Source organism: Panthera leo, chromosome D4 (genome assembly GCF_018350215.1).
Source record: "Panthera leo isolate Ple1 chromosome D4, P.leo_Ple1_pat1.1, whole genome shotgun sequence".
NCBI classification, from domain to species: Eukaryota; Metazoa; Chordata; class Mammalia; order Carnivora; family Felidae; genus Panthera; species Panthera leo.
The window spans coordinates 64947432-64957118 of record NC_056691.1 but is presented as its reverse complement, the minus strand read 5'-3'; the positions used below and the strand labels follow the sequence as shown (position 1 = coordinate 64957118).

Genomic DNA, 9687 nt, shown 5'->3' with positions numbered 1-9687 from the left:
TTGGTGGAAACATCCTTAGTGTCATGGTTTTTTAGAATCCTGATTGCGATGCATTTAGGTACAAAAGGGTAAGGGATCCCTAATCATATATTTTCTAATTTATCTATCCCTTGTAGAAGGATAGACTTGAGTTGAAGAGGTAAAGATTCAGGTAACCCCTTGGCAGGTGGTTTCTGACATTTATTGCTGAAACCACCTTCCTTCCCATTTTTATGAGGATCTTCCCACCAAATAGGAAACCACATCTCACTCCTGGTTGTGGAAACTGGACTCCAATTTAACTTGATAACCTTTGCCCAGAATCAACTTGCACTGACTTCATTTTAAAGTTTATAGGCTGTTGGAATATCTATGATCTCCCTTCAAAACAACTCTTAAAGTATAAGACTGGCATGTTGTCATGTGGTACTCTTAGTCCAGAATATGCCCTTTTTCACTTACAGACTCAAAAACATTGTACTGATATTCTAACATGACAGTTTTCTCTATCTTTTGCAGTAACTTCACTGAAATTGTTTCCTAATTTGAGTAGAAAGCTATTTTTTCACTAAGTAAATCCTTAGGATGAGTGATATCTTGTGTTTTGTCTTTGAATACTTGATAAAGGAAATATTCAGGTTTGACAAACATGCTACTTCTCCATTATTTTGGCTAGGAGATGCCATCTTTTTCTCTTCTTAGAAGAAACAACCTCTTCCCAATACTGAAGTTTTGTTTTGTTTTGTTTTCCTATAAAAAGAGCTTCTCATTTTAATTCAAAACATTTGAATAGAGCATTGGACTATTTCTTCCCTCCCCCAGTCTATCAGTACTGGGTTGTATCTTTATTCTCTAGCTTTATAGTGGGCAATCTGATTCATTGAGAATGACATTTGCTTGACTCTCAAGGGTTCAGTAACAACCTGGATTGTGGTTTCCACAATCTGGCCCCTGTTCTCTAATTCCAGAATTAGAGTGTTGTCCCATCTTGGCACCATGATTAGATTTCTCTTGAATAGTGCTCTCTCTCTCTCTCTCTCTGTCTCTCTCTCTGTCTCTCTCTCTGGGTCCCACAATGACTATTCTTCCTTGTCCATATCACTATTTTCCTACCATTGATTTTATGCCAAAGTTCCATTTTGACTTCATTTGATCTAAGACCCTCTCAGGGCTTCCTAGAAGCATAACCAGGTAGAGGGAGGCTAATTTTCATGAATCTGGAAAAAAGAGTTTAGTATAGGAGTTTCCACTAAATCAATATTTATCATCAATGCTCATTGAAGTACATACCAGAATATATAAATGTGTAGTATTTCCAGATAAGCAATGAACAGACAGAAGGCTTGTACACATTCCAGCAGCAGTAATAACTAGTATCAAATATCGAGAACATGAGGAATCTGTTCTGAGTTGGGCTCCAATTAAATAAAGTGGAGAGAGAGACATGTTAGACATGCAATATTAGCCCTTTCTTCAGATTAACAACCTGTATGAGAGATCACACTCCTCTGACAGGAGGCAGAGAGCAGTTACAACCTCTAGAGGGCATTCTGTAGATGGCACTTACAACCAATGGGTGGAAGTCAATAAGAAAAAAGATTATTGACCCATATACATAAGCACTTTCTGATAATTTGAAGAATATCTAAACTAAACTTGTGAACGAATGGTCTTCTTATTTATCCCTAGAAAGTTTAAGCAGAGGCTACCAGTTAGGAACATTATAGACAGTATTTCTTTACTAGGTTACAGGATGCACTGGACAAACTTAAAACACAACTTTTTGGGTTCCAATTTCTGTAGTTTAAATAGTCAGTGCAGCATAATGGAAAAGAGTATTAGATTTTGAGTCAGAAAAGATGTCATCAGTTCCGAGCTATTAATTAAGAGTGTGATTTAGAGCAAGTCATGTAAGCTCAGTGAGCCTCATTATCATCTGTAAAATGGTAAAAATAATATCTGCTCACCGGAATGAGAATGAGATTGGAGAACATGTGAACACTTAGAACCATAGCAGGTGCTGAATGGATCTTCTCATTAATTCTACAGGTGTTGATTCTGGGACACTTTTTGTCCAACCAGCATTTAATTTTTTTATTTTACAACATTGTTTTTAATGTTTATTCATTTTTGAGAGACAGAGAGAGACAGAGAATAAGCGGGGGAGGGGCAGAGAGAGGGAGACACAGAATCTGAAGCAGGCTCCAGGCTCTGAGCTGTCAGCACAGAGCCTTACACGGGGCTCAAACCCACAAATGTGAGATTGTGACCTGAATTGAAGTCAGACACTAAACCAACTGAGCCACCCAGGCACCTCATTAGCCAGCATTTAACAGCAGGGGTAGAGACAGAGGATGGGAAATACGGGTGGCACAGTTTTCCAGGACACAACTGTCAGGAAACACTGCTCTATGCTACCATGTGTCTTTCTGTTTCTCATCCTAATCATGCCTGGATAAATTGTCAAAATCATGACAAAGCAGATTCCTTGTATATTTAGTTCAGATGTCAGTTACTGAATTAACCAATAGACAATTGGTTAAATCAAAATTTATAGGCATGCATCACAAAGATTTGCTGAGTAACCACTAGAAGCCAGATACTATATCACAGCCCTAATAAACGTAGAAAAAAAATGAGTGCTGAGGTAGCATGTAGAATAATGAATTTAGATATTAAGGCCCACCTCAAATTTTGGCTGTTTTCCTTGAAATTTAAGATTAATCTTATTCTTGCTTTCAACATCTTCCTGGTGAAGATTATTGCAACAAGGGGGCATAATGGCTAATTTCTTTAAAATTGTCTTTTCATAGGAAGTACATTAATATGTATTGTATCATTGCTGTCCTCACAGGGAAAATGGAAGGTTTTCCCTGGTCTTCTTCTTTTTATCAGATTTAATTTTTACATCTTTTTTTCCCTTTAAATTTATAAGAGCTTGAGGGGGAATTTTAGCATAAGTTCATAAGTTTTCAGCAAATTTGTTAAGAAATATAAAAAAAATCTCAGATTTTTTTTAAAGCATGGGAAAACACACCACAGGAAATTATTTTTATATCTTTTTATATTGAAGGCCATATCAGTTGAAGCCCGGTGAAGAAACAGAAACCACAGATTAATTTGGGCAGGAAATTTCATATAAAGGATTATTAACCCATCAACAGAGGATTAACTACTAAGTGTTAACGATAATTCTAAAAAATATAGGAAAAGCAGATATAGGAGGCAGACACTACCCTGGGGCTGATGCAGAATACTCAAGGAAGAAAAAATTTTAGAAGAGGTCACCCCCATCCTCAAGACTGAGATCCAGATCATGGGAGGGTGGCTCTGGCCTACTGGATAGCAGAGAGGCAGAGGAGCCACAGGCTGAGGCTGGCAAGCAGGAAACTGCCCACTGGAGTATCCACAGAATAGGAAGCTGCTTTCTGGGGTCCTGCGGAAACTTGCTGGCAAGCTGCCCCCTAGGGCACCTTCAAGACAGATGTGGTGCTGGTAAAACTTGCTGGGACTCCTACTGTGGGGTTGGTGCTAAACTTCCTGGGAAACTGGCCATGGTGCTAGTGGAATTTTCTGAGAAGGCTGCTGCCAGGATTGCACTGAACTGCATGAAACTCACCAGGAGGTAAACAGCACTGGGTGACTGCATGTTGACTAGTACTGGAGCAGTAAGGACAGGGGAGCACATTGGGATTAAAAAGAGAAGCCCCTTCCCCTGTAGTGTCCCTCCAGCATCCTCTACTGACCAAGTTTAACATCATGCCATCTGGCAAAAGAGAAATATTTACAGGGTCTGACTCTGATATCACACAGTGGGGTGATAAAGAATGGATTTATTGTCAAGAGCAAAACATTGAAAACTGGCATAAAGGCCATTAATAACTGATCTGTGAAAATCTGGGTTGGTTGTAATGAATTATGCAAATTAACACAAGTCTACAGACTGAGAAGTAGAATACATTTGGAGCCCAAAATAAGAATAAAGAGTATAGGTAATATTTTGTGTGCTAAAGGATTAACCTCCTCCAAAGAGAAGTTTGGCCTTTGCTCCTGACTCTTGGCAGGTAACCTCTAAGCCCTAACAATGTCCTGCCTGAGAAGTGTCTTTGTTAACCTGGGGGCCATGGGCCATACCAGATAATCTACCTTATCAATGTGATTTAGGGTACAAGCCTTAGGTCATGCAGTATTACCTTGACCTCTGTAGAGGCTGGAGGCTAAAGTCAGTCACACAGGCAGTCTGCCATGTCTAAGTGACTATGCCCCAGGAAAAATTCTCGACACCAAGGACTGGGTGAGCTTTCATAGTTGACAATACTTTGCTTGTTGTCACATATCACTGATGGGAGAAATGAGCACTGCCCACACAACTCCACTGGGAGTCAACAGATAGAAGCTCCACACCTGATTTTTACTGACCCTGTCCTATATGCCTTTTCCTATTGCCAATTTTAATCTATATCCTTTTGTTATAATAAACCGTAAACATGAGTATAACAGCTCAAGTTCACTGACTTCTTAAACTCATGTATTTATAAATTATCCATTGCTACATAACAAATCACCTCAAAACTTAACAGTTTAAAACAACACACATTTTCTTTACCTCACAGTTTCTGTGGGTCAGGAATCTGGGCATGGCATAACTGGGTCCTCTGCTGTAGGGCTTCTTACAAGACTGCAAAAAAGATAAGAGTTGAGGCCATTGTCTCAATTGAATGCTCAAATATTCCAAGCTCATTCACATGATTCTTGACAGGATGAATTCTCTCAAAGTTTGTGGGACTGGGGGCCTCAGCTCCTAAGGCTATTGGCTGGAATCCATCCTTGTTTCCTTGCTGCATGGCCTCTGCTAGGGCAGCTCAAAACATGGCACCTTGCTTCCTCGGAGTAAGTGTGTCAGAAGAGCCAGAGAAAAACTACAAGCAAGATAAAAGTCACAGTGTTTTGTAGTCTGATTTTGAATTGACATCCCATCCTTTTGCCATATTCTACTTGTTAGAAGCAAGTCACTATGTCCAGCTCACACACAATGGAGAGGAGCATGAGATGAGGGCCACTGGGAGCTCAAACTGTCTACAACAATTAAACTTTCTTATGTAGATGGAATAAAATCATTTCCGTGTAAATATTTAACATGGGTGTTTTGTTTTTTTTTTTTTTTTTTTTTAATGATTAGTGTTTTTGTCCACAGGGTATAGTTTTCGCTCTGATCTCTAACTTGAATTCCTGTCCTAGTAAATTACACAGTTATCTCTTCTTATTTTATAATTGGGAGTTGCTTTGGCTCTGGCCAGTTTCACTCTGGGGATTACAGCCCTGCTAAATCCCTGAACACCAAGCACTGAGGTTATGTTATTTCTAGTGTCAGGCATTGCAGATTCTGCCCACCTGGACATAGAATACTATTTAGCTTGATTCTCCATTACTGTTTCATTTATTGGGTTTGTCACTAGCTCTGCCCCAGACCCAACCATTTGCTGAACTGCTGGGGACCACAACTTGTCTGTTATGCCAAATTTCTGTGATGAGCATTCTGAGGAAGTGCCGAACTTGACGGAGAACTTACTCTTTCCTAATTAAATATGTATTCTGGGGTTTGGGGAGGCTTATGCAATGCAATAACACTAACCTAGTGATTACAGGATGATTCAGTGAAATTATTGCATGTGTGTGCATGCACACAACACACACACACCACTGTGAAAACAAGAGTGATCATGGGCATCAAAAAAGAATAATTAGTGGTTCTGAGGCAAGTTTTTATGTGTCTTAATTGAGAAACGTCACCATGGAAACTAAGAATTCCTATGAAGTTGGAAAGATTATTTATCAAAAGTAAATATTCATAATGATTAGCAGTTTTTCTGTAAAGACTAAATTTAGCTTCCTGTGCTATTGGAACTTTGTCATTCTTAAGGTCAATTTCATTAACCTTGCTCTCTTTTGGCCATGTTAGACAATTATTCTCCATAGGAGTATAGGAATTTGTAATGTGCAATAGTACATGAAGAGTCAGTTATATAATTAGAACTTGGCATGCATGTGGAGCTCCTTAATCCCACCAGCAGTTGTTAGAGAATAATCCTCTATGAGTTTAAACTCTACCCAAAGTGTAGACCTTCCTTTGGTTTGTTGAATGACTGTGACAATTTTGATAATGCACTCCAGTCTCGGCTCAAATTTCATACCATTGTTTCATATAAACTGAAAGGAAATTCCTGATTCTTTAAGTTATAAATGACATGATCTCGTGGTCAGTGAGTTTGAGCCCCACTTCGAGCCACAACTCAGAGCCTGGAGCCTGCTTCGGATTCTGTGTCTCTCTCCCTCTCTGCTCCTCCCCTACTCATGCTCTATCTCTGTCTCTCAAAAATGAATAAATGTTTAAAAAAATTAAAGTAAGTTATAAATGACAAATATTGAATCTTTAGCAAGGATTTAAAATGTTTTTAAGGAGATTTTTCCAATTCTGCTACCCATTGTCTGATTTTGCCTTTCTGAACTTACTATTACAAGGATTACAGGAATGATGCTTCCAGTATTGAGGGGTACAGATGAGCACTGAATGAGAAACTGAATCCTACTAGAACCGTTTCCACTTTTCAATTCCAGTCAAGTTATTCAAGTGGACAAGGCTATAGTTACTACACAATAAATGAAACTAGGAAGAAAAAAATTCATTCCTATATTGAAGAGAGCACCATCCAACATTTCCCTCCTATGTTCTCATTGCAGCTCCCCAAAATGTGGTAAGCAGACTGCTAAGATGACACTTAAAATTCCCACGCCCTCTCCCTCCCCATACTCTGACTGCTCCATGTTACATACCCTGTGTAATCGTCTTGAGTTGCGTACAAAGCAGGTGAATGTGATTAATGTCAATTCCATGATTAGGTTACACTTTATGGGGAAGGCAAATGGGTTTCAACATATGTAATTAAGGTTCTTAATCAATTGACTCCAAGCTAATCAAAAGGGGGGGGGTTATCGGGTAGGCCTGGTATAACAGGTAAGTCCTTTAAAAGAGGGTCAGAGACTTGAAGACTTGAAACAGATTTCTCTCTCTCTCTCTCTCTCTCTTGCTGGCTTTGAAGAAACAAGCTTGCATGCATTCTACAGCTGCAAGGAAATAATTCTGCCAACAACCACATGAACTTGGAAGAGCTCATAAACTTGCAGCTGCCCCACACAAGCCTTGTATGTAAATTCCCTTGCTTATTAAACCTGTCGCCTACCAATCTGCAGTGCACTGTTTCTTCAGTCTCTTCTTGCTCTCCATCTCCAGGGGCTAGCTGCAGATTTTACCCTGGAAACTCCCATGGCTGCAAACCAACACAACCCCTCTACCTACAACCTTGGTATATATAAGTAGAATATTTACGGGCAGGACCTTTTTTACTGTAATGCTGGATATGGTGAATGCAGATCACCTATGCCTGGCTTCAGCTGTGGATAATTGCAACTTCAGAGAATTGTGTGCTCTCTACCACTTCTCTACATCTTAATTTTACCTGATAAACCCTATTTTGTATACGTACTGCATGTAGAGTTGGTAGAGTAAGGAAATAAAAATATAGGACCCCAGTTAAAATTGAATCTTACATAAATAACTTTAGATATATTTTCAGATAAAGCACCAATAGATACATTTTAGTATAAGTATACCCATCCAGTAACTGGCATATACTTATACCTAAAAAAATTGTTGCTTATCTGAAATTCAAATTTAACTGGGCATCCTATATTTTATCCTGCAATCCTAACTGCATGGCTTCAGTACTATGTGTCTTCAGCCCTTTCCTTTCAGCCCGTTTCCTTTCTGCCTACTTCATTAATTCCTTTCTTCTTTTCCTTTGGTTCATCTGTTACTTTGTCTCTTGCTTCCATATTTGTAGGCTTAATTCATTAAATTTTTTTTTTATTCAGCAATAAAAGTATATCCTATCATAACTCTTTTATCACATATTTATATATTAATTTCAGTAAGCTTTTGATACTTTAAAACTCATTTTCTTTCAAATATTTTGTTTTTGCCTTTTCCCTAACTGGAGCCTGAGATTGATTTTAAAGGAGATAATAATGATATTTAACATTCATCCTTTTTTAAAAAAACCACAATCTATAGAGACAATTTTAATTTACTATTACTTAGATTATTCTTATTATATATCTCTGTCATGGGTAGCAAAAATTGTATGAAAAATTTTCTGTCTTTGATCAATATTATTCAGATTAGATGATTTTCTGGTCACCTTATAAATATTTCCAAGACTAGACTTCACAAACTCCTTTGGTACTCTAAATTAATTCATACCTTCTAATATTAGTGTCTTTGGTACCATCTTTTGCCTTTAGATATATTCCCAGAATAGCAGTTAGTATTTACTTATTTCTTTTTTTTTTATTTTTTTTTTTTAATTTTTTTTTTCAACGTTTTTTATTTATTTTTGGGACAGAGAGAGACAGAGTATGAACGGGGGAGGGGCAGAGAGAGAGGGAGACACAGAATCGGAAACAGGCTCCAGGCTCCGAGCCATCAGCCCAGAGCCTGACGCGGGGCTCGAACTCACGGACCGCGAGATCGTGACCTGGCTGAAGTCGGACGCTTAACCGACTGCGCCACCCAGGCGCCCCAGTTATTTCTTAAATATTAAGTGAAAAAGAGAAAATCTACCAGGTTGGAGCTCTTTGTATAAGAGTCAAATCTTCTTTCTTTTATTTTTCTTCATGTTTCAGTGTTGTATATGACTTTACTGTTTTCAAAGATCTTTAATCTTATTTCATAATCACTGAAAATTAGCATAGAAAGATTTGTATTGTTCAGACAAGTGAACCAAGGTTAAGTGAGAGTAGAGAGTTTGCCCAAAGTATCCTCATAATTATCACATTACCTGTTATGGTAGTTACCATAGCAGGCTGCCTCAGACCTCTACTTTATAAAATTTTAAGAGCTAGGCAATTTTTCAATAATAGTAATAAAGATCTATTTCTCATAAACAAACAATTGGAAACTAACACTTGGTAAATTCATGGCTCAGCTCCTTTTTTTTTTTTTTTTTTTTCTTTTTGTTAACTAGACTGCTGTACTTAAAATTAAATCCTCTCCTGGGCTCACAGCTGCTACCACAAACACTGCTAATTGGAAAGACTGAAGTGTGAAACTAAATATATATGTTGTCATTTTACTCAACAGTTTCTGGAAAATGTATTGCAGGTAAATCAGCAGGCGTTAGCAAAGCTTTCGAGAAAGTACACACAAGCATATTAAGCCTCATGATGGATATGTTTTCCTGCTGGAGCAAAGCAAGCATCTGACTTTTGTAGCCATTACTGAAGCAGTATAGATTTGTCATTCTGAAAACAAATGGGACTTTTCCCTCATGCACTTTTGAATGTTTTGACTGATTTTTGGATAATAGCGTTCCCACTTCCATCACAACTTTTCCTCTCCTTCAACATTGTATTCCCTTCTCTTTGTCCTAAGAGGAATACCAAATATCTTGTATCAAATAATTCCAAAATACAGTTTTGTGTCAATTACACAATAGGAACTTGTGAAATGTGTGTCTAATGGCCAAATAAATAATCATATTTTACTCATTTTGTTTTTCATCCTGGAGTCTCAGCGAGATAGGAGCACTAGAAATCAGGCAACTAGATAGATACTTAAGAGTAAAGAAAACAAACAAACAAAAAATCTCACCG

The 9687-nt window shown here is 38.0% G+C and overlaps 1 long non-coding RNA gene across 1 annotated transcript in view; it reads right to left on the bottom strand.

Annotated features, from left to right (window-relative positions):
• Positions 1 to 4592: 4592 nt before the first annotated feature.
• The window catches only part of LOC122205200, a 131062-nt gene continuing 125967 nt past the window's right edge, over positions 4593 to 9687 (bottom strand). The window contains exon 3 of the long non-coding RNA XR_006195942.1: positions 4593 to 4657. This is a non-coding gene — a long non-coding RNA (uncharacterized LOC122205200). The remainder of the gene's footprint in view (positions 4658 to 9687) is intronic.